At 39.3% G+C, this 26,907-nt stretch overlaps 1 long non-coding RNA gene across 2 annotated transcripts; it reads right to left on the bottom strand.

Annotated features, from left to right (window-relative positions):
* Positions 1-14,741: 14,741 nt before the first annotated feature.
* LOC107791529 (uncharacterized) lies at positions 14,742-16,977 on the bottom strand. Of its 2 annotated transcripts, none has more exons than XR_012700995.1 (4): positions 16,849-16,977; positions 15,991-16,072; positions 15,821-15,897; positions 14,742-14,989 (listed from the first exon to the last, which is right to left on the bottom strand). It is a non-coding gene; the product is annotated as an uncharacterized LOC107791529 (long non-coding RNA). The 2 variants fall into 2 exon arrangements; XR_012700996.1 differs by lacking the exon at positions 16,849-16,977 and adding an exon at positions 16,329-16,837.
* Between the last annotated feature and the right edge of the window lie 9,930 nt (positions 16,978-26,907).

The following is a 26,907-nucleotide window of genomic DNA, read 5'->3' as shown; positions in this document are numbered from 1 at the left end:
CAGCAGAGAACAAAGGTCAAACAAAGACCAATATCAACCGTATGTCACAGATCAGGTGAACCACAGTTCGGCACACAAGACAGTTAGGAATAACCGCAGATATGATCGGGGGCAAATTTCTCGGGGACTTATGAGCAAGAGAGGTTTTGATAAACATGCCGATCCTGTAGAGGTTCCTCGATTATCGGAATATAATTTCAACATCGACGCATCCGCCATCGTATTGGCCATCAGACGCATTAAAGATACCCGATGGCCTCAACCCATGCAGACCGATCCGGCCCAAATGAATCCCAATCAAATATGCGAGTATCATGGCACCCATGGTCACAAAACGGAAGAATGCAGACAATTAAGAGAGGAAGTAGCCCGTTTGTTTAACAAAGGGCACCTCACGGAATTTTTGAGTGATAGGGCGAAAAACCATTTTAAAAACAGGGACTTCGGCAAACGAAATGAAGAAGAAGAGCCACAACACATCATTCACATGATCATCGGCGGCGTCGATACCCCTCAGGGACCTATACTCAAACGCGCTAAAACGTCGATTGTAAGGGAAAAGCGACCTCGAATTCAGGATTACACTCCCCCAGGGACTTTATCATTCAATGATGAAGATGCAGAAGGAATCATCCAACCCCATAACAATGCACTGGTAATATCCGTACTCATGAATAAAATTAAGATTAAGCGCGTGTTAATTGATCCAGGTAGCTCGGCCAATATCATCAGATCGAAGGTCGTAAAACAGCTCGGCCTACAAAATCGGGTCGTATCCGCAACTTTGGTTTTAAACGGATTCAATATGGCATGTGAAACCACCAAAGGCGAGATAACCCTACCGATAAACGTCGCCGGAACAATTCAGGAAACAAAGTTTCACGTGATCGAAGGCGATATGAGATATAACGCCCTTTTCGGAAGGCCGTGGATCCACAACATGAGAGCTGTACCTTCGACCCTACACCAGGTCCTCAAATTTCCAACACCGACAGGCATCAAAATAGTGTACGGAGAACAACCAGCCGCGAAAGAAATGTTCTCCATCGAAGAAGCAAAACCAACATCTCCGTCTTCGCCAGTGAATGGATCGGGTTCAAAAGGAGGCACAGTCGAGGACCAGAACGCCAAATAGCAACCAAAGACACCGGCCCCGACCCAGCCAGATAAGCAGAGCATCGAAGAAGATAGTGATCAGTGGATCCCTCGATCCTTCGTAACCCCCGATGACTCCGATGCCATCGAATCAACTATTAAGGAATTGGAGCAGATCATTTTGAACGATCATTGGCCCGAACGAAAGGTATACCTGGGAAGGGGTTTGAGACCCGAACTCAGGAAGAAAATTATTCAATTTCTTATCAATAACATCGATTGCTTTGCTTGGTCCCATTTAGATATAACAGGAATTCCGCCGGACATAACGACACATCGACTAAGTGCGTCCCCTAGATTCAGTCCGGTGAAGCAAAAAAGAAGACCCCAATCGGAGGTGAAGCACGCATTCATAAAAGATGAGGTAACCAAACTGCTCAAAATAGGATCCATTAGAGAGGTAAAATACCCCGAATGGTTGTCCAATGTGGTCGTAGTGCCTAAAAAGGGAAACAAACTTAGAATGTGTATAGATTACAAGGACTTAAACAAAGCATGCCCCAAAGATTCTTATCCACTGCCTAACATCGATCACTTGATCGATGCCACGGCCGGCCACGAGATCCTTACTTTTCTCGATGCCTATTTCGGGTATAATCAAATCCAGATGAACCCGGAAGACCAGAAAAAGACTTCGTTTGTGACCAGATGCGGAACATATTGTTATAACGTAATGCCCTTCGGGCTAAAAAATGCAGGAGCTACTTATCAACGCCTAGTAAATAGAATGTTCGAAGAACAAATAGGTAAATCAATGGAAGTCTATATTGATGACAAGTTAGTCAAGTCCCTGCGCGCAGAGGACCATTTGACCCATTTGCAGGAAACGTTCGATATTCTGAAGAAATACAATATGAGGCTCAACCCCGAAAAATATGCTTTCGGAGTCGGCTCGGGTAAGTTCCTCGTGAAAGCTGTGCAAAGGTTAACAGGAAGAATAGCAGCCCTAGGCCGATTCATTTCAAGATCATCAGATCGAAGTCACAAATTCTTCTCCCTACTAAAAAAGAAGAACGACTTCGCTTGGACACAGAAATGCCAACTAGCATTACAAGAACTGAAACGATATCTATCGAACCCACCACTGCTGCACACCCCAAAAACCGACGAAAAACTTTACCTATACTTGGCAGTATCGGAAGTCGCCATAAGCAGTGTCCTAGTTCGAGAAGAGGAAGGTACGCAATTTCCAGTTTACTATGTAAGTCATACTTTAGGGGAAGCGGAAACTAGATACCCGCACTTGGAAAAATTGGCGCTTGCGCTGGTTAGCGCCTCTAGGAAATTACGACCATACTTCCAATGCCACCCCATAAGCGTATTAACCACCTGCCCACTTCGTAATATTTTGCATAGGCCCGAACTATCGGGCCGATTGGCCAAATGGGCCATCGAACTCAGCGGGTACGATATCGAATATCGACCTCGAACAGCCATCAAGTCTCAAATTTTAGCAGACTTCGTGGCCGATTTCACGTCGACCCTCGTACCCGAAGTCGAAAAAGAACTACTGTTAAAATCAAATTTATCAACGAGGGCATGGATCCTCTTTACGGACGGAGCTTCGAACGTAAAGGGATCCAGGCTAGGCATAGTTTTAAAATCTCCCGGGGGTAACATTATTAGGCAGGCTATTAAAACTATCAGGTTAACTAACAACGAGGCCGAGTATGAAGCAATAATTGCAGGTCTCGAGCTAGCTAGGAATCTGGGAGCGGAGGTCGTTGAGGCCAATTGCGACTCTTTGCTAGTGGTGAGTCAAGTAAACAAAACCTTCGAAGTCCGAGAAGACAGAATGCAAAGGTATTTGGACAAACTGCTCGTCACTTTGAACCATTTCAAAACAATGGAGTCTACGACATGTTCCTCGAGAACAGAATAACGAGGCCGATGCGCTTGCTAATTTGGGATTATCGGTCGAGGTGAATGATTTGAACTCGAAAACTGTCGTTCAACTTTCAAGATCTATAATCGAGGATGGGCACGCCGAAATAAATTCTACTAGCTTAACCTGGGATTGGAGAAACAAGTATATTGAATACTTAAAAGACGGAAAGCTCCCTTCAGACCACAAAGAGTCCAGGACCCTTAGAACTAAAGCTGCTCGATTCACCTTGACTGCGGACGGAACGTTATATCGAAGAATATTCGATGGACCGATGGCGGTATGCATAGGTCCGGGAGATACCAATTATATCCTCCGGGAAGTACACGAGGGCACTTGTGGCAATCACTCCGGTGCCGACATGTTAGTTCGAAAAGTGATCAGAGCAGGGTATTATTGGATCGATATGGGCAAAGACGCAAAATAATTTGTTCGTAAATGCAATAAATGTCAAAGGTTTGCTCCGATGATCCATCAGCCCGGAGAACAACTTCACTCGGTCCTATCACCATGGCCATTCATGAAATAGGGAATGGACATCGTCGGCCCCCTGCCATCGACCCTAGGTAAAGCCAGATTTATTTTGTTTGTGACTGACTATTTTTCTAAATGGGTTGAAGCGCAGGCGTTCGAGAAAGTAAGAGAAAAAGAGGTTATCGACTTTCTGTGGGATCATATCATATGCCGATTCGGAATACCATCCGAAATAGTATGTGATAATGGGAAGCAATTCATTAGCAGCAAAATCACAAAATTCTTCGAAGATCACAAAATAAGAAGGATACTAGCAACCCCATACCACCCCAGTGGAAACGAACAAGCCGAATCAACAAACAAAACTATTCTTCAAAATCTGAAAAAGAGATTGAACGACGCTAAGGGAAAATGGAGAGAAATCCTGCTCGAAGTCCTTTGGGCGTACCGAACAACATCGAAATCCAGTACAGGGGCGACCCCATTCTCCTTAGTATATGGCTCCAAAGCATTGATACCAGTCGAAGTCGGAGAACCTAGCCCCAGGTTTCGATTCATGACGGAAGAATCAAATAACGAGGCTATGAACACCAGCCTTGAATTATTGGACGAAGGACGGGAATCTGCCCTCATCCGGTTGGCCGCACAAAAGCAACGAATCGAAAGGTATTACAATCGAAGAACTAAACTTCGCCACTTCAAGCCAGGAGACTTGGTATTAAGGAAAGTCACTATCAATACTCGGAATCCAAATGAAGGAAAACTATGACCAAATTGGGAAGGACCATACCAGTGCTCGAGCACTTTGGGAAAGGATCGTACATGCTCGACATCATAAACGACAAACAGCTATCAAGCAGTTGGAATATATCACATCTAAAATGGTACTACTGCTAAGGTTCGACCTTATTCATCTGTCCCGTACAGAAGTTCGAACAAAGAACAGAAGTATTCTTTTGCTCAAATGCACATGTTGCACTCTTTTTTCCTTAGACCGGCCTTTTCCCAAATGGGTTTTTTTGCGGCAAAGTTTTTAATGAGGCAACCATCGATCGTGCTATGCTGGCAAAATAGTATCCGAGGCTTTCGAAGCATAGCCCGAACGGCTTCGAATACAGGGGGGCACCAGGCCCTCAAATACATCGAGTTCAGATGCAACAAAATCTTCTCACAACAATAGAGAAAAAATTGTAAGAGCCAAAATGGTCAAAATAAACCATGCTCATATTTGATTGCCCCAAAACATATGTACAATGGCTTGAGATTTATTATGCAACCAGAATTAACAATAACTCGAGTATTAAGTCTACGGGCTACCACATAATCTCGAGTTCCTATATCATGTTCGATATACTCGGCCGACCATTGAGCCTACGGGTTACTTCAACGTCGAGTTCGAAATAATCACTCGAATATTAAGCCTACGGGCTTCCACATTATCTCAAGTTTGAAATAATCACTCGAACATTAAGTCAACGGGCTACCATATAATCTCGAGTTCGAAAAAAAAAAACACTCGAACATTACGCCTACGGGCTACTCCTATATCATGTTCGATATACTCGGCCGACCATTGAGCCTACGGGTTACTTCAACATCGAGTTCGAAAAAATCACTCGAATATTAAGCCCACGGGCTTCCACATTATCTCGAGTTCGAAATAATCACTCGAACATTAAGCCTACGGGCTACTCCTATTCGAAATACTCAATCGACCGTTGGGCCTACGGGCTGCCAAGTTCGAACAAAGACCTAATCGAATTTGAAACATTGGAAAAGCTACGAGTTTACGTTAATATTCGAATCATCATCAACTCTACAAGCAAAATCAACCTTGTCATATATATACAAAATTGCCTACGTAATTAATTTACAGGTAATGAGAATTAGACTCTAAGCTTCTGGGTCGAGGTCTTCCCCACCCTCGGACCCGCTTTTGCTACCATCATCGTTATCATCGTCATCATCATCAGAAGCCAAGGCTTCAGCTTCCGCTTCAAGCTCTTTTGCCTTTCTTACCTCTTCGGTAAGATCGAAACCTCGAGCATGAATCTCCTCGAGGGTCTCCCTCCGAGATCTACACTTAACAAGTTCGGCAACCCAATGAGCTCGAGCATCGGCAATCTTCGCCGCTTTCTGGGCCTCCACCTGAGCGGCCTCAGCATCAGCTCGATATACAGCGATAGACTTGTCCGCCAAGACTTTCGACGACTCAACCTCCGCCTTAGCCTCAGCAAGTCGTATCTCAAGCTCATCGATTTTCTTAGTCTGAGCCAACACCTTTTGCTTGACGTTTCGAAGCTGAACGTCGGCTGATAGTAACTTTGTTAAGATGGTTTCTTTCTCCGCTGCCAGGCGGTCAATAGTCTCCTTCCACTGTTGCATTCGGCCCAGATTTGATCGACCTCCTCTCGAAGTAGCCTGATCTTCTCGATCTTTTGCTGCAACTGAGACAACGGATGGTTAACTTCCACAGTCGAGTCGAATCCATACTTTAACAGAACAAGGCTCACCTGCTGATCGAGCTCGACCCTTTCTTCACGGACCTTAGCCAAATCCACTTGAAGGTCCTTGATAGCCTCCTCCTTCTTGCTACAAAGAAGCCGAAGGTCATCCCTCTCACCTAAGACTTTTCGGAGTTCGGCCTCACACTGGCTAAGATCAACTCGAAACCTACCGATGGCCTGCACAGTTAGGAACTGTCATCAAAACGAGGAGCTTCCTCTAACAAAAGCTGTATGGAAAAGAACAAAGAAGCCAAGTACAAAAGAATCATTACCCGAGTAATAAAACGCTGAGCTTCCTCTAACAAAAGAGAGGCATCACCGATATCGGAACTGTCATCAACACCGGTAAAACAATCCTTAAAAGGATCCGCTGCACCTGAGCCAGCACCGATATCGGGAGCCTTCAGCTCTCGAGCCTCCTTCAACGCCTCCTCAAAAAATGACGGAAGGGAAGGTGAATGGCCCATTGCCATTGCCCCGAGCAAATCACTCGGAGTACTTCGATCGAGATCTAGGTCTTCGGAACCAACCCCGATGGGCACGACCGCCATCGGCTCAGTGGCTCTAACGACCTCGACTGCCTCCACGGGTCGGACTACCAAAGCCGAGGAGCTATTTTCTTCTTCTTCTTCCTCCCTCAGTCGATGGACCGAGTCGATCGAAAGGGCAATGATTTTTCTCCTCACCGTTCGAGTTTTGGGCTTAGGGTCCTCCGGCCGAGAGGAAGCCCTTCATTTCTTTTCTTTCCCCTGTTCCAGGACCGGGGGCTTGTTGCCTTCATCAACGCTCAAAGGCCGCAGAACGGCATCCCTAGCTACACCTATTATACAAGGGAAAAATCAAAAATGAAATGAACGCAGAATATACCTCGAGAGAAACAGGAACCAAACCTCACCATGATTCTTGGCCTCCCATCTACCTTTAGCCAAATCACGCCAAGCGCGCTCGGTATAGGATGAAGTCGAGGCTAACTTTCGAACCCAATCCTCGAGATCAGGCATAGCTTGTGGCATCCAAGGTGCAGCTAGACATCAGAAAAACAATATTAGCAAACACAGAAAAAGACGCGAAAAGCAAACACGGATCACTTACGGTCGAAGTTCCATTTTTCAGGAAACGACATCTTTTCCTCCGGGATAAGATCACGAGTCCTCACCCGAACATATCGACCCATCCAGCCTCGATCCTTGTCTTCATCGATGCTCGACATCAAAGCCTTCGATGCCCGACGATATAGCCTAATAAGTCCACGATAAATCTGAGGCCGATACAGTCGTATAAGGTGGCTCAGAGAAAAATCCAACCCTCCGGCTTTGACAGAAAAGAAACACAATAAGATGACTATACGCTATAAGGAAGGATGAATTTGGCCGAGGGTGACCTGATATCTCCTGCAGAAATCAAAAATCACAGGATCGACAGCTTCCAACGTGAAGGGGTAGGTGTAAACACTCAGAAATCCCTCCACATAGGTATTGACGCTCTCATCGGAGGAGGGGATTTGTATCACAACCTCAGAACCCCAGCCGCAATCTTTCCTGACGGCCTCGAGGTTAACCTCCGCTATAGAGCACATATACATCGATACGTGCTCGCACCGACCCAGAACGGACGAAGGATTCTCCACTTTTAAATCAGCCTTTAAAATACACGGGCCGGGAATATAATCTTGAACTGACGGCTCGGTCGGCGCCTTATCGTCACACGGCCGTGAGGAAGAAGCTTTCTCCTTGAGAGGTACGATTTTTGAAGTTTTCGCCATTAATACGAGAAGAAAAAGTCACAAAGAAAGGTGAAAGAGGGGACGACACCAAAACTCTGGTACAAACGGCACTAAAACGACGAAATAAGAGAAACTAATCAGAGAGAATTTGGAAAAAGAGGAAGCACAGAAGTGGAAAACATTGTATGCGAAAATCATTTATAAGGCATGGCGATTCGTCTAGCGGTGGCCGACCACCGACTGGCGAGCATTAAAATGCCTCGATAAAACAAAATCGATGGGACAGCTATTACGCACGTCATGATCAAAGCCGATAGAAACGTCATTGTCGATTCGATCGAACCTTAGGGAAATCACATCGTTCCTCATCATCTCCTTTCCGAGAAACGAGGGGGCTATCTGCATACGGTTAAAACCGATCCTCGGTCGTGAAGATCGATCGAGGACGGCGTTTCAATTGAGGGGTACCTTCATGGAGACCCCGAGCGAATTCCGAGATGGGGGCGTCGAGCCCGGGCGTTCGAATCGATCGAGGTAATATCGGTCGATACAGGTCCCGAACATCGATGCCCAAAAGTGATCACCTAGCTCGAAATCAAGGCCGAGGTTCCGATCCTGTACCGAGCTCGAGTCGGTATCGAACTCACAGACAAAAGCTGTTACAACCGTACCAAAGGAGAGAATCTCTGCGGGAATTAAGGAGGAGACATACCATCATGGGTCCTCCACTAGTAATTTTTTATTCCATCATGTTGCTATAGATAAAGTAGCAATCCTAGGCTATAAAGGCCAGGAGAGTTTGTAATAGAAGTCACTTCTCACTGGGGATTAAGAATACATTGTGTTTATCTTTCTAAAGCTCACCTAGTGTCTTTGTTCATCATCTTCTATTTTTGCACCATAAATACATACATTGTTATTTTCATATCAGAGGAATCTACTTGCCCTTTGAACTATACATAAATTCAACTTTATCCGATTTTTCGGGTAAACAAGTTTATCTTTAATGATATAATTTGTCGATATAAAAGTGAAAACAAAAAGACATGTAAGTCTCCTACTTGTTTGAAGATTGTGGCATTATTATTATTGTTGTTAGCCAAACACCTACATACTGTATAAAAGAAATTACTAGAATGGAAGGAGGAAAAGGTTAGTAAATGAAGATTGACAAGTGAAAAAAATGATTTCCAAAGTTACGTGGTTCAAAATTACACGATAAACATAAAGTTTGAACTTTATGAATCGTTCTTGGAGTTTGAATTAATAAATGATTTTTTCCGAGAATTTATAACTTCAACAAATTTTCAAACTTTAAGAAAAATTGTTAGAGTTCTTCGATATTTTAGATAATGATATTTTTATCTATGTTTATTTTCGTATTAAAAAGTGGTTACTTTTCAATAACATTTCAAATAATGGCTAAATATTAACAAAAGCTCCACAAACGGGGTATCCCATCCAAATTTTACTTAGAATTCACTTCATTACTTAGGCTAGATCTCTTATTATGAGTGAAAGAATATCACTAATCCATCATATCCCTTGATGATACCATTGGAGGCATTTCAAAGATATGAATGACACTTTCCATATTTCAATTTAATAGTTACCTCTGGAAAAACACATCTCCTTTTGTTCCTTCAATTTAACTTTTCTTTTGGAAAATATCTAGCATAATAGATTAGAAGTTAGGTAAGAGGTAATGAGATAGTTGTCACTTTAAGGTGCTATTTTAAAACTTGTATACAATTCTTTTTTGAAGGTTTGAGAAGTTATACATATATAAAATGGAATTTAAAACCAACGTATGTATATTAATCTAGTGGTGGTGCTAAAGTCTCTTAAGAATATTCATTTTTTAACTTTCTTGGGAATTATATATAGTATCATTTTATCCGAATATCATTTCTTTATAATTCAAATATGTCTGCCCTTTTTTAACAGTTTTCTTCAGAAGATAATTTCAATACTATTAGCGCAATAATCAAGTCAAGTGATCTCTATGTTTTCTTTTCCTAATTATTCCTGAAAAATCAACCACCCTAAAAAAATGAAATCATTAGAGGAAAAAAAACAAACTTTAATTTGTTCTTTATTCATTTGATATGAGAAACCAATGACCGATTAATTCAAATTTGTGTAAGGAAGACCGAGTAAGGAGGGGAAGATACTCCATATCGAGTAATTCCATTTCTATTAATCGAACTCGGACCTTTGGTCATGAATGAAAAATTTTTAATCATCACATCATATTCCTTTTTTTTTTTTTTTTGGCTAATAGGGCTTTGATTAAAAACATCATATTCCTTAGTGGTACGTAGAAAAAGCAACTGAAAGTAATAAATAATGTTTAAATACAAGTTTGATAAGTGACGTGCTTTTGAATTGTATGCACCTCCTTCTTTTCTTAACTAATATTTTTTTGGGGGTTTTCCATCTGGTACTTAATATCATTTTGGAACCCGACTAATTCGAATTCACCTTAAAAAAATTCACTTAAGGTGTAAAGCACTTTCGTACTAAAAATTCTTTTAAAATCCAAATGAATACACATAAGCTATACAAATTGGCTAAGTAACCAGAAAAGTAGGAATAGCATAAAAGAGAAGGTAACAGGGAAACCGTGAATGAATTAATTTTTGGGAGATGAAAGCTAGGAAAAAGATATTATAAATGGTGGGTCATATGATCATAGAGATAAAGCTTCATGATAGGGGCATATTGTGGGGTTTTTATGTCCAAATCAATAGGCAAACATTAAAAACATTATCTTATTTTCTCCTTCAATATCACTATCCCACGAACCATGCAATCAAGTAAGGATAAGGACATGAATGCATTTGTCTATTGCTTAAATATCATTTATACTTGTATGATATTTAAATAATATCCCATTCCAAATAATCTTTCTCTTTTTTATTTCTTTGTTCTTTTTGGCATTTTCTTTGGATAGTTGTTTTCAATAAGTTCATCTCCAACACTTGCCTCCATTTTATACTCCAATAAAGTTACTCAAACCATTACTCCAACCATTACTTCATTTTTTACTCAAAAAATAAAAATCCATTTTATATTCTTCTCTCTCTTCAATATTATATTATTATCTTTTATTTAAATTTTATTTGCTTATTTCTATTAAAGAAATTCTATCTTTTTTCTTTTTTTTATATATTCATCACATATAATTTATATTCCTTTCTTATATAACCATTCAATATATAAAATTATTTTATACCATAAATTTTTAATAATATAATTTGTAAGCAAATATTATAGACTATATATATTGACGGATAATTCAAATAAAAGTGAAATCATTGAGATACAAGATAATTAAATACATATTACATTATGGTAAAATTCAGATTAAATATTACATAAATATTCAACTTTCACCTATAGTATGCTCTCATAAATGATCTATTAATGCATTACGAAATACAAAAATGAGCATCTTTGTCCTTAATTCTTTTGTGTCGAGCTAAAAAATTATTCAAATCGGTGATTTTCATCTACTACCATTTCTATCGTTGGAGGTGGATATTTTCAATCATCTTGAATTGGTGCATTAAGATCACGCGCATCCTCGATTATTATGTTGTGTAGTATAATACATGTAGCTATTATATTATGTAGCACTTCTTTTCTCAAAAAACGTGATGGTCTTGCAACAATTGCACAACGAGCTTGCAAAACTCCGAATGCACGTTCAATATTTTTTCGACGTGATTCTTATTTCATCGCGAAATATTTCTTCTGTGGCGAATGTGGGTCACGAATAATTTGCACAAGGGTTGATCATTTTGGATATATACCGTCAGTTAAATAATAATCCATATCATATTCTTTTCCTTGAACAACATAATGGGCAAGAGTAGCAATACCTGCAACAAGATCAGAAAACAAATATTGTATTTTCATTTAATGTATTTTCAGTTTTCACTTTTCAATTTTAGCAACATCTAATATTTTATATTCGCACCTTTCAATTTTAGCAACATCCAATATTTTATATTTGCACCATTCATTTTTTGAGATGATTATATATTTTTTGTATAATTATAACTTATAATAAAATTAACTTATAATTTTACATAAAAATAATAAATGCACGAAAATTAATTTATCAAAATTATACGCCAAAGTTAAGATGTAAAATTAATATTATAAAGATATTAAATAAACATATTTAGGTATATATAAAGAGATAAATTTAAAAAGCTAAATAAAAAAAAGTAAGGATGAATAATAATGGAGGAGATGAATAGTGTCACTCCAAATTTGGAGTAACACTATTCATCCCCCATTTTGCAGCCAAAAATGGGGAGCATTGGAGCCACATTTTGGCAAAACTAACTGCATTTTGGAAAAATGCAGAAGCAAGCGTTGGAGATGCTCTAAGAAGTTACATACTAAAGCCCCCCTCCCCCCTCCATGAAAAAGACCTTGTAATACTACAATTAAATGTCTCTTGAAATTTCTACTTTAATCTCACAATAGAATTACTCGAATGTCGTTTTCAGGAAGGAGCTGAAAATAAATCTCTTGAAAGTTAATATCACATGCGTAATTTTTTCTTTATAGTGAATTGAACTTTTAAAATTTTTAAATGTCAATATATAACTTAAAGAGATCTTTAATCATGCATCCGTGAGACTATGATTAATGTGATTGAAGCATTTGAGTAAAATTCAAGAGGTAATCATGCAAATCGTACAGTTTTTTTTCCAATGAATTAAATCAAATGGCATGGGGTATCTTTTAAAAAATTGACACTTGATTTATAGCCTGTCTGGCCAAACTTCTAAAATCAGCTTATTTTGAGAAGTGTTTTTCTCAAAAGTACTTTTTAAAAAAGTGATTTTGGTGAGAAACAATTTGTGTTTAACTAATTAATTTGAAAATCACTTTTGAGCAGTAATTAGTGTTTGGTCAAGTTTTTGAAAACTACTTTTAAATGTATTTTTCTCAAAAGTGCTTCTGAGAAAAGTACTTTTTGAAAGAAGCTACTTTTTTCTGCTTCTCAAAAATTGTTTCTGCTTCTCCTCAAAAATACTTTTTTTTTATTCTAAAAGTTTGGCCAAACACCTCAATTTTTGGCCAAAAGCACTTTTGACCCCAAAAAAAAAAAGTTTTGGCCAAAAACAAAGGCCAAACAGGCTATTGGTCACTTTGGACCCATTTGCCCCATCAAAATCCAACGCCTAGTAAGTTAAAAGGTGTCCAAAAGGAACGGTGTTGTGCAAAGCTCGGTGACAATGCCTGTGTAGTGGAATTTCATGCTCGTACTCTGTCAAATTTTAGTATAGTTTAAAATATTGTTTCACAGAGACTGGATAATTTATGCTATAAACTTGTAATATTTTAACTACTATTTGAGAGAATCAAATTGATAAAAAGTGAGTGAGGTTTATAACTTATTAATTACTTAAATAAAATAAATAATTTTTGAAAGATTTATACTTTTTAAAAGTTGGGAATCATTGAATTCACTTGATAATATTACTACAATAAAATCTCAACTTCTACATTTATTTCTTTAAAGAATAATTGCTTATTTCTAATATAATTATATTTTGCTCACTAAGAAATAACTAATTAATAACACTCTGTGAGAATTATGTTAATTAATCAACTTAAGACTAGTGACATTTAAATCGAAATATTTTTCTTGTTTGAATTGTGCTAAAAGAAAGTAAAAATTTCGTGAGAATATTTTTACTAAGGATCAATAATCTTGCCTACAACAATTCCTCCGTGAGAATTAGAGGCAAGTAAGATTGCTAACTTGAAATAATAGTTTACTGAAAAATTACTTTCACTCTACTATTTTATTCATCAGTTATTTTATATTAATTTTGCTCCGCGAAAATTATAAAATTAATATATGAATAACTTAGAGATAAAATATATAGACATGATAATAGAGTAATTAAAAACCATCATTTCAGCACAGTATGAAATGTAAATAAAAAGTTTCAAGCCAAGAATATATAAAAACTGAGATAGTATTATAAAATATATCAAGCTTCATCAACTACCAAACGAAAAGAGATTACTCCATTATGGAGTAAGAAAAGCTAAAAAAAGATATTTAGAAAACTAAAAATATTTAAAAGACTAAGAAAATATTTTTACTTCACAGAAAGAAGACCAAGACTAGTTCTTGTCTTACAAAAGATCGGATATCCTTATACAAAGAGAGCTTGCTATTTATAGGAAAATATGAGTAGCTTTTGTCATGTTCCACTTTTGCGAATGTGAAATTCATGTATGCGAAGTGACCTTTGTGTACGTAGATTCCATATATGCAACTATGACACTTGTGCTTCACTCTTAGACTTCATGAGTTAGTCTTGCAAATGTAGGTTCCATGTATGCGAATGTGACCTTTGCAAATATAGATTCCACATATGCATCTATGACTCTTTTGCTTCCATTCTTGACTTCATGAGTTAAACTTACAAATGTAGGTTCCATGTATGCAAATGTGACCTTTGCGTATATAGATTACACATATGCATCTATAGCTCTTTTTCTTTCATTCTTGACTTCATGAGTTAGATTTGCAAATGTAGGTTCCATGTATGCGAATGTGACCTTGCATATATAGATTCCACATATGCAACTATCACTACAAAAAAAAGCTCATTTTATGGGGTTTTCTTGGTCGATTAGTGGCAGCTTTCAACCCCCACAAAATGAATTGTGGCGGTTTGAAAAAACGTCACATTTATATTCGCGACAAGCATTTTTGCAGCACTTTTTTAAAACCTCCTCGACGACCGCCACAAAATAAATATTAATTTGTGGCAGTTTTAAAAAGAAATTAGCGGCAATTTTTAACCCCCATAATATGATTTTAACGTTTAAAAAATTAATTTATGGGCATTTATAACCCCCACAATTTGATCTCAATCTTTAAAAAAAATTAAACAGTGGCAGTTATAAACTGCCACAATACCTATTTAAAAATTTTAATTCAAATATTCAATAAATAATTGTTTACTAAATTAGTAACTCAAATTCCATTAGAAATATCTATACTAACAAACATTACAAACCAAATTATACAAACACATATATGATAACTTAAACACTAGACAATCTAGAGACTAGAGTAGTTCCTCAACAAATAAATATACAAAAGTGGAAAGTACTTGCTTGGTGATTTGTATTCCTGTCACTTAATGATACTCTTACATCCATGGGTGAAACACACTCGATCTCCATGTCACTATGCTGAAACAATGAAACAAAAGTATTTGATGAAAAACTTATAAACAACTAGCATTTTGACAGGATAAAAGGACAAATCTAGTTACATAAATAAAAGAAAGCTACAAATCTTCTTACAAATAAATCTGTCACTTGGTTTAATAGCATTGAACAGAAGTTACTGGATATTCTCACATGAAAAAGAATTAAAGTATAAAGTTATTTCCTCGTATATCATCATAAAACTTACCTCCAAAATATTTCTACTTGGCAGCATAAAATCTAGCCATATATTCATGAAAAAATCACCTACATAACTATTAAAGTATACGCATCCTCTATAAGCTTTCTAGTATTAAACAAACAAAGTATGAGTTGCAATCCAGCCCAATGATTCGCAGAAGTTAAACTTGGACCAGCTGAAAGCTAATAACAACACTGGAAATTGAAGTAGAGGAAATGAACTATAAAATATAAACTAATAATTAGTTAAATAAACCAAGCCAGCGCCCATAATCTTCTGGAGCTAATTTCAAGCAAAAGAAGCAACAAGAAAGTGCCAAAACTTGAACCGAAAAATAGAATTTATGTACTATCAGCTTACTTCATCTCATTTCTTGAGGTACTTAATCAAAAATTTTAAGGCATGAATTCCACTAGTATCTATATCAAGTAAAGAATCACTCTTACAATAAGAATGCCAAGGACCCTTACTATTTCTGTATATTATTGTACTGATATTTCTGTAAACAATAGTCCTAGGAATAAGAAAATACATAAGCAATCAATTTATAACTAAAACCATCAATTTAGGTAAGCTGTGAGTTTAAAGTTGTATCTCAAGTTTATACCTACCTGAGCCATATAGCAGTTGTCATTGAGCCAACCATGTTTATTGTTCTCAAGGCTACCACTTCTTTGCTTCAATCCAACTGATATTCAATAATAAGAAGCATGTTATATAAATATTAAGTTTCTCTGAAAAAAATACCTAGCCAAGAAATGAGGTAAGAAGCATAACTTACTCCTCAATGCTATAAAAACAGCCCATCAATGCTAAAACCTTTGCACTGGTAGAGGATTTATCCCTCGATGGATTTACAACACCTTGACATTATAATTAAATTAAATGTAAGGTACAAACGAAGAAAATTGTTAACCAATAAAATAAGAATCATAAAAGTTTAGTTGCTTGTAATTAAATACATGCATGCTTTCTTGTTATTAAATTCAACTATATAAAGCAAAACTGAAGAGCGGGGCATACAACATCAAAAACCTAGAACTAGCAAAAGTTGCAAAAACAAAAAAAAAAATCCATTTTTTACTTTGTGCAAATGAAAAGTACTAAACTAGAACTCACAGGATAAAATCCTATAAACATATCCATTACATGAATGGATACAGAATCACCATGCTTCTTTGAGCCAAACAGGTCATGTGCGATATGACAAAGTTACTTCTTAATATGATCTGTAGGACTTACTCTGACTAGTCATCGAATAGCTTTTATAATGACAAGACATGTTTAGATATGTTAGATAAAGCTCCGAAAAGACAATGAAGGAACTGCTAGCCAAAGTTTAATGTAGTACTTTACTTAATGTAAGACGATCATTACTCGCCAAGCTTGTTTTCTGAAATAAAAGATAGTTGTGCACAAGGATAGAAAGAAGTTGGTCTGTTACAGGATAAGAGTGACAAGAGATATGTGTTGTAACTTATAAGAAATTATTACAATTATCGGTTCAGTAATCTTTGTTAATATTGGTCAAGCAATCAATTAATAGTTAAAGTTGCTCAAAAGTACTATTAAAACAACTTTTGATAAACAAACTCCAAATACATTTGTAGAAGTAAACAAACCACAAGGGGTGCTTTACCATGGCGATTAGCTCAAATCCTGGATGATCGGTTCATTACGTTAGAATGCCCTTTGATTCAGTGGGTAAATAACTACAACAATCACCTAAAGTTCATCTAATTGTACTTATATTTCCAGCCGTCCCTGATATACAAGGATGCAGTAGTTGCACACATATAACATGTCACGACCCAAAATCCCTCCACATGTGTCGTGATGACACTTAGTCTCTAAGACTAGGTAAGCCGATTATAATAACAATTCAAGCCATTTTTTTTTTATATATATAAACCAACAGCGGAAATAATTACAAATATAACAACCTCCCAAGACTGGTAATACTGAGTCACGAATTCTAATTGAATACATGAAATGATCTCAAGGATTGAATACTCAATATTGTTTGATTAATAATTAACAATACAATAAAATAAAAAGACTTCAAGGGACTGCGACGACCAAGCAGCTCTACCTTGAATCCTTGTGATCACACTTTAACTCTGTCTGAGTCTGATAGCTCCAATACGTGACTCTGCACAAGAATATACAGAAGTGTAGTATGAGTACACCACGGTCGGCACCCAGTAAGTATCAAGACTAACCTCAGTGGAGTAGTGACGAGGTACAATCGAGACACTCACTAGTCTAATAACCTGTGCAATATAGTATACAAAAATAATAGGAAACAAATAGTGATGACCCAAAAATATCATCTTTAAATTTAATAAGTAATTTTGTGTTCTAAAACCTCGAAAAGTATCATTTATCATTCTTCGACTTGCGTGCACAGTCAGTACATTTTTTCGAAAAGTTTTTATGTGAAAAATAGATTAAAATGAAAAATAGAGCTTTAAAACTCAACTAAGTTGACTTTGGTCAATATTTTGAACAAGCCGACCCGGATCAGTATTTTGAAAATTTCGGTAGATCCGTATCGTGATTTGGGACTTGGGCATATGTCCAGAATCGAATTCCGAGGTCCCTAGCCCGAGTTATGGAATTTTAATAAAAAATTAAAAGCTTGAAAGCTTAATGATTTCTAAGAAATTACTAATGTTGAATTTATTGACCTCGGGTCCGTATTTTGGTTCCGGAGTCTGGTATAGGTCCATATAATATTTATGACTTGTCTGCCGAATTTGATGAGAATCGGAGTTGATTTGACGTGATTCGGACGTCCGGTTGTAAAAATATAAGTTTTAAATTTTTTTTGAAAATCTCCTTTGATTTGCTGTCCGATTCATAGTTCTAGGTGTTATTTTGGCGATTCGATCGCGCGGGCAAGTTCGTATTATATTTTAAAACTTGTGTGCATGTTTGGTTTGGAGCCCCGAGGGCTCGGGTGAGTTTCGGATAGGCTACGGGATGATTTCAGACTTAGGAAATCTGATTTTCTGCAGACTTCAAGCTTCTGATGTGTTCTTCTTCGCGTTCGCGAAGGTACTCTCGCGAACGCGAAGAGCAAATTAGGCTGGCATATTTTGTGCTTCGTGTTCGCGACATAGTGACCGCGTTCGCGAAGGCTTGAGGTTCAAAGCTTCGCCTTCGCGATAGAAGCCTCGCGTTCGCGAAGGGAAAGAGACCGGCCAGGAAAAATTAGCCTTTGCGTTCGCGAAGGATATCTCGCGTTCGCGAAGGCCAAGCCAGGCATGCATCGCGTTCGCGAGGTATCCCTCACGTTCGCGAGGTATCCCTCACGTTCGCGAAGAGTAAAATTTGACAGCACATAATTGTGCTTCGCGAACGCGAGGCACTGACCGCGTTCACGAAGGGTAAAAATCCCAAAAACACAACTTAAGTTCTGGAAATGGGGTTTCGACCCATTTTCAATTCTTTCCCATTTTTGAGCTCGGGTAAGGCGATTTTTGGGCGATATTTACGGAAAAACATTGGGGTAAGTGTTCCTTATCCTATATTGATTATATTTTATGATTTCGTACTCATTTATATCATGAATCCGTGAATTTATGGAAGAAAAACCAGATTTTTATAAAATCTTTCAAAAACGAAAAATTAAGATTTGAAGGTCCATTTGATATCGGAATTGGACAAATTTGGTATGGTTGAACTCGTATCGGAATGGGTGTTCGGATTTCGTGAGTTTTTTGGGATTTGAGACATGGGTCCCACTGCCGAATATTTTAATAAATTTTGGATTTTTATCCGAAAAATTTGTAAATTCATATGGAATTAATTCCTATGATTAGTATTGAATATATTGAATTGTTTGTGAATAGATTTGAAGCTTTTGGAGGCAAATTTAAAAGGAAAAGCTGTGGTTGAATAATTGATTCGAATTTACAAAGCGAGGTAAGTGTCGGGGTTAACCTTGACTTGAGGGAATAGAACCCTTAAATTATTTGTTATGTGAATTGCATGTAAACGATGTATAGGCGAGGTGACGAGTGTCTATACATCGTCAAATTAATTGTTTGCCTGCTTACTTAAAAAATCATAAATTATTTTTAATCATAAATTAATTATTATAATAATTATTTCTCTCTTATTCTTTGCAAATATAAATTCTTGAATTCCTGCATTAATTGTTACATGCTATTTGAATTATGTGCCTTAATTGTTATTTGACATTTAGCATAATAAATATTAAACTGCCTATTTGCTCCCTGATTTCCATAATAATTTGCTATTTGTCATTGTTTGCTTCATAATTAAACCATAATTATTGTATGCTTGTTGTCTTGTAATTTTATATTAATTGTTACATTTATTGAGAAAATTTCTTCTATAAGAATTGGTAAATGAAAATATTGGAGGAGCAGGTTGCACGCCGCAACATGATTGATTATAATGAATATATTGGAGGATCGGGTTGCACGCTGTAACAGACTTATTAAAAGTCTATATTGGAGGATCGGGTTGCACGCCGCAACAGACATATTAAAAGTCAACATTGGAGGATCGGATTGCAAGCCACAACAGACTTATTAAAAGTTAATATTGGAGGATCGGGTTGCACGCCGGAAAAGAACTGAATGTGGATATATTGTGAGAGCGGGTTGCACGCTGCAACAGAAATAATGGAAATGATAATTGGTTATGACTGCTGAGTTGCCTTCAATTATTATAAATGAAATACCTGATTTATTCTTATTATTGTTGTTGTTACTAATATTGTGTACAAGTTAATGTAAGTGAACCGCCTTAGTCTCGTCACTACTTCGTCGAGGTTAGGCTCAGCACTTACCAGTACATGGGGTCGGTTGTACTGATACTACACTCTGCACTTCTTGTGCAGATTTTGGAGTTGGTCCCAGCGGCGTACCATAGACTTGCTCGGATTTCAGCTATCAGAGGAAACTTGAGGTATAACAGCATGGCGTTCGCAGTTCTGAAGTCCCCGTCAACTGTACTTTAGCTGTGTGTTTATTTCCAGACAGCTTTATTTTATTCAGACCTTTATTTGTATTTATTCTAGAAGCTCGTGCACTTGTGACACCAATTCTGGGATGGTATTTAGATACCGTTATTTTTATGGATTATTTCAAAATTGCTTCCGCATTTGCTTCCTTGTTATTAATAAATTTAAAAATTATTTTAAAAATGGATAATGTTATTCTAACGTTGGCTTGCCTAGCAAGTAAAATGTTAGGCGCCATCACGGTCCGGAGGTGGGAATTTCGGGTCGTGACAGTTGTTATCAGAGCACTAGGTTACATAGGTCTCACGAGTCACAAGCAAGCTTAGTAGAGTCTGAAGGATTGGTACGGAGACGTCTGTACTTATCTCTCAGAGGCTATGAAGTTTAGGAACAATATCACTTCTTTCTTATTTTGTCCTGCGATTTTATTCTATCATCGATGATTGAACCATTCTACTCTTATTCTCTTGAGATGGTGAGAACGCGTAATACTTCTACTGATGGACAGGGACCAGAACCCCCGGTGGCAACTATGGCCAGGGGTAGAGGTCGAGGTCGAGGTCGTGCTAGAGGCCGAGGTAGAGCTCAATCCAGAGCTCGAGCAACTGCACCTGTTGAAGAACCTCAGATAGACCTTCAGGAGGAGGTCCCAGTTCAGAATGTACCAGTTGGACCAGTTCAGGTCCCGGAAGGATTCATAGCCACTCCAGTGCTTCAGGACGCTCTAGTCCGATTGGTGAGTCTTATGGAGGGTGTGGCCTAGAATGGTACATTTCCAGTGGAACCAAGCGTCTCACAGGCTGAGGGAGGAGCACAAATTCCCACTACTCCCGCTCTGGAGCAGATGACTCCCCAGAATCAGGCTCCAGCGGCCCCGCCAGTTGGGGTAGTTCAGCCAATTGTTGCGGCACAGACCGGTGATAGGCCTGCCATGTCTTTTGAGGCCTTATTGAGACTGGATAAGTTCACTAAGCTCTTTCTAGTTCACTTCAGTGGTACACTTTCTGAGGACCAACAGGTTTATCTTGAATGCTGCCATGAGATGCTGCGGAACATGGGTATAGTTGAGACAAATAGGGTTGATTTTGCTGTATTCCAGATGACGGGTTCCGCTAAAAGGTGGTGGAGAGATTACACATTGACCCGACCAGTCGGATCACCTGCACTTACCTGGGAGCAGTTCTCTCAGCTATATCTGGAGAAGTTCCTCCCTATCACACTGAGAGAGGAATTCCGCAAGCAATTCGAGCGTCTACAGCAGGGCAGTATGACTGTTACTCAGTATGAGTCCCGTTTTGTGGATTTGGCCCGTCATGCTCTCCTTTTACTACCCACGGAGGGAGAGAGAGTGAGGAGTTTCATTGAGGGACTCACTCACCCTATCAAACTTCAGATGGCCAAGGAGACTGGAAGTGAGATTTCTTTTCAGGCGACTGCTAATGTCGCAAGGAGGATCGAGATGGTTCTTGCACAGGAAAAAGGGCAGAGGTCCGATAAGAGTCCTCGTCAGTTCGGTGGTTACAGTGGTGTCTCGTCTGGAGGCCGGGGTAATTTTGGTAGGGGTCATCCTCCTAGACCGTTTCATCCAGCACTTCATGTATCTCTCGGTGCTTCAGGGAGTGACGGTCCTATTATGCCTTACTCTGGGCAGCCAGTATTCAGTGCACATTCAGCTCCTATAAGTGCACCACCACTCCAGAGTTACTACAGTGGTTATCCGACCCATCTGGGTCAGCTTCAACTTCAGCAGCCACAGCATCAGGATGGGTGTTATGAGTGTGGGAACATTGGTCACATCAGGAGGTATTGCCCTAAATTGGCGAGTAACAGATCTCGGCAAGATTCTCGTGCCATCATACCGGCACCGGTTGCTTCACTTCCTACTCAGTCAGCTAGAGGTAGGGGCCAGGCAGTTAGAGGTGGAGGTCAGGCCATTAGAGGTGGAGGTCAGGCCATTAGAGGTGGAGGTCAGACCGTTAGAGGTGGATGCCAGCCAGTTAGAGGCCATCCCAGAGACGCAGTTTAGAGTGGTGGGGCCCAGCCCCGATTTTATGCTTTTCCAGCTAGGCCTGAGGCCGAGTCATCTGATGCTGTGATCACAGGTATTATTCCAGTTTTCCATAGAGATGCTTCAGTTCTATTTGATCCAGGATCTACTTATTCCTATGTGTCCTCCTATTTTGCTTCATATTTGGTTGTGCCTTGTGATTCTCTGAGTGCTTCTGTGTGTATATCTACACCGGTGGGAGACTCTGTGGTAGTAGATCATGTCCACCGTTCGTGTGTGGTTACTATTGGTAATCTTGAAACTAGTGTAGATCTTCTACTTCTTGATATGGTAGATTTTGATGTCATCTTGGGCATGGATTGGCTGTCTCCTTATCATGCTATATTGGACTGTTATGCCAAGACAGTGACCCTAGCTATGCCGGGGTTACCTCGATTAGAGTGGAAAGGATGGTCATTCTGCCAGTAGGGTTATTTCTTATATGAAAGCTCAGCATATGGTAGAGAAAGGATGTCTAGCCTATTTGGCTTATATTCGCGATCCCAGTGTGGATGTCCCTTCTATGGACTCAGTACCAGTTGTTTGTGAATTTTCAGAAGTATTTCCTACAGATCTGTCGGGGATGCCACCCAACAGAGATATTGACTTCTGTATTGATTTGGCTCCGGGCACTCAGCCCATTTCTATTCCACCATACAGTATGGCCCCGCCAGATTTGAAAGAATTGAAAGAGCAGTTACAAGACTTGCTTGATCAGGGATTCATTAGACCCAATGTCTTGCCCTGGGGTGCACCAGTATTAGTTGTAAAGAAGAAAGATGGCTCGATGCGGATGTGTATAGACTATCGGCAGTTGAACAAGGCCACTATCAAAAACAAATATCCGCTGCCAAGAATTGATGACTTATTTGATCAGCTTCAGGGTGCCAAGGTATTTTCAAAAAATTGATTTGAGATCTGGTTACCATCAGTTGAAGATTAGGGCATCTGATGTCTCTAAGACAGCTTTTCTGACTCAGTATGGGCATTACGAGTTCCTAGTTATGTCATTTGGGTTGACAAATGCTCCAGCAACATTTATGGATTTGATGAATCGGGTGTTCAAGCCTTATTTGGATTCTTGTGGTTGTATTCATTGATGATATCTTGATTTACTCCAGCAGTCGAGAGGAGCATGAGCAGCATCTTCGAAGTGTGCTTCACACCTTGAAGAATAATCAGTTATATGCCAAATTTTCAAAATGTGAGTTTTGGTTAGACTCAGTTGCCTTTTTGGGACATGTTGTATCGGCAGAAGGCATAAAGGTGGATCCTAAGAAGATTGAGGCTGTTCATAATTGGCCTAGACCTACTTCGGTTACAGAGATCCGGAGTTTCCTGGGTCTGGCAGGTTATTATCGTCGGTTCGTGGAAGGGTTTTCATCTATAGCAAGCACATTGACCAGACTAACCCAGAAGGGTGTTCCATTCAGATGGTCAGGCGAGTGTGAGTTGAGCTTTCAGAAGCTCAAGACCGCTTTGACTACGGCGCCAGTATTGATATTACCCACAGGCTCAAGATCGTATACGGTCTATTGTGATGCATCTCACATTGGGCTTGGTGCAGTATTAATGCAAGATGGCAAGGTAATTGCATATGCATCGCAGCAGTTGAAAGTTCACGAGAAGAATTATTCTGTTCATGACTTAGAATTGGTAGCAATTGTTCATGCGCTGAAGATTTGGAGGCATTACCTCTACGGTGTCTCATGTGAGGTATTTACTGATCATCGTAGCCTTCAGTATCTGTTCAAACAAAAAGATCTTAATTTGAGGTAGAGAAGATGGTTGGAGTTGTTAAAAGACTATGATATCACCATTTTGTATCACCCCGGAAAGGCCAATGTAGTGGCCGATGCTTTGAGTAGAAAGGCTGTGAGTATGGGCAGTCTTGCGTATAATCCGATTGGTGAGAGGCTATTAGCTGCAGATGTTCAGATTTTGGCTAATCAGTTTGTGAGGTTAGATGTTTCAGAACCCAGTCGGTTTCTAGCTTGTACAGTCGCTCGGTCTTCTTTATATGAGCGCATCAGAGAGAGGCAGTATGATGATCCTTATTTAATTGTCCTTAAGGACACGGTGCGGCACGGTGATGTCAAACAGATTGTTGTGGGGGAAGATGGAGTTCTGCAAATGCAGGGCCGTATTTGTGTGCCTAATGTGGATGGGCTTCGTGAATTAATTCTTGAAGAGGCACATAGTTCCAGGTATTCTATTCATCCAGGTACCACTAAAATATATCAAGATTTGCGGCAACATTATTGGTGGAGGAAAATGAAAAAGGATATAGTTGCACATATATCTCGGTGTCTGAATTGTCAGCAAGTTAAGTACGAGCATCAGAGACCTGGTGGTTTGCTTCAGAAGTTAGAAATTCCTCAGTGGAAGTGGGAGCGTATCACTATAGATTTTTGTTGTTGGGCTCCCACGAACACAGAGAAAATTTGACGCAGTTTGGGTCATTGTGGACGGGTTGACCAAGTCATCCCATTTCATTCCAGTGGCAGTTACCTATTCTTCAGAGAGGTTAGCTAAAATTTACATTCGTGAGATTGTCCGCCTTCATGGTGTGCCCGTGTCTATTATTTTAGATCGAGGTACGCAGTTTACCTCACATTTCTGGAGGGTTGTATAGCCCGAGTTAGGCACGAGGGTGGAGTTGAGTATACCATTTCATCCACAGACAGACGAACAGTCAGAGCGCATTATTCATATATTGGAAGATATGCTCTGCGCTTGTGTTATAGACTTTGGAGGTTCTTGGGATCATTTCTTACCACTTGCAGAGTTTGCTTATAATAATAGCTACCAGTCGAGTATTTAGATGGCTCCATATGAGGAATTATACGGAAGGCGATGCCGATCGCTAGTTGGTTGGTTTGAACCGGGAGAGGCTCGGTTGTTGGGTACCGATTGGTATAGGATGCCTTGGATAAGGTCAAGATTATTCAGGATCGACTTCGCACAGCTCAGTCTAGGCAAAAGAGTTATGCCGATCGTAAAGTTTGTGATATTGCATTCATGGTTGGAGAACGAATATTGCTCTGGGTTTCACTTATGAAAGGTGTAATGAGGTTCGGAAAGAAGGGCAAGTTGAGCCCTAGGTATATCGGACCCATTGAAATTCTTGAAAGGGTGGGTGAAGTAGCCTACAAGCTTGCATTACCACCTAGTTTATCAACGGTTCATCCGGTGTTCCATGTGTCTATGTTCCGGAAATATCATGGTGATCCGTCCCATGTGTTAGATTTCAGCTCAGTTCAATTGGACAAAGATTTGACTTACGAGGAGGAGCCGGTGGCTATTCTAGCACGGCAGGTCCGACAGTTGAGGTCTAAGAGTTATCCTTCAGTTCAGGTGCAATGGAGAGGTCAGCCGGTAGAGGCATCTCCCTGGGAGTCCGAGTCGGACATGCGGAGTAAATATCCACACCTTTTCTCCAGCTCAGGTACTTTTTCTAACTCCGTTCGAGGACGAACGTTTGTTTTAGAGGTGGAGAATGTGATGACCTAAAAATATCATCTTTAAATTTAATAAGTAATTATGTGTTCTAAGACCTCAAAAAGTACCATTTATCATTCCTCAACTTGCGTGCGCAGTCCGTACATTTTTCGGAAAGTTTTTATGTGAAAAATGGATTAAAATAGAAAATAGAGCTTTAAAACTCAACTAAGTTGACTTTGGTCAACATTTTGAGCAAACAGATCTGGATCAGTGTTTTGAAAATTTCGGTAGGTCCATATCATGATTTGGGACTTAGGCGTATGTCCGGAATCGAATTCCGAGGTCCCTAGCCCGAGTTATGGAATTTTGATGAAAAATTAAAAGCTTGAAAGCTTAATGATTTCTAAGAAATTTCTGATGTTGAATTTATTGACCTCGGGTCCGTATTTTGGTTCCGGAGCCCGGTATAGGTCCACTATAATATTTATGAATTGTCTACCAAATTTGGTGAGAATCGGAGTTAATTTGACGTGATTCGGACGTCCGGTTGTAAAAATATAAGTTTTAAAGTTTTCTTGAAAACTTCCTTTGATTTGGTGTCTGATTCATAGTTCTAGGTGTTATTTTGGCGATTCGATCGCACGAACAAGTTCGTATGATGTTTTAGAACTTTTATGCATGTTTGATTTGGATCCCCGAGGGCTCGGATGAGTTTCGGATAGGCTACGGGATGATTTTGGACTTAGGAAATCTGGTTTTCTATAGACTTCAGGCTTCTGGTGTGTTCTTTTTCGCGTTCGCGAAGGTACTCTCGCGAACGCGAAGAGTAAATTGTGCTGGCACATTTTGTGCTTTGCAGTCGCGACATAGTGACCGCGTTTGCGAAGGCTTGAGGTTCAAAGCTTCGCCTCCGCGATAGAAGCCTCGCATTCGCGAAGGGAAAGAGACTGGCCAGGAAAAATTAGCCTTCGCGTTCGCGAAGGGCATCTCGCGTTCACGAAGGCCAAGCCAGGCATGCATCACGTTCGCGAAGAGTAAAATTTGACAGCACATAATTGTGCTTCACGAACGCGAGGCACTGACCGCGTTCGCGAAGGGTAAAAATCCCAGAAAGAGGACTTAAGTTCTGGAAATGGGGTTTCGACCCATTTTCAATTCTTTCCCATTTTTTAGCTCGGGTAAGGCGATTTTTGGGCGATTTTCACGGG

The sequence above is a fragment of the Nicotiana tabacum genome, chromosome 17, assembly GCF_000715075.1.
Source record: "Nicotiana tabacum cultivar K326 chromosome 17, ASM71507v2, whole genome shotgun sequence".
NCBI lineage: Eukaryota > Viridiplantae > Streptophyta > Magnoliopsida > Solanales > Solanaceae > Nicotiana > Nicotiana tabacum.
The sequence above is the reverse complement of the archived record's forward strand: the minus strand, read 5'-3'. Positions and strand labels throughout refer to the sequence as shown.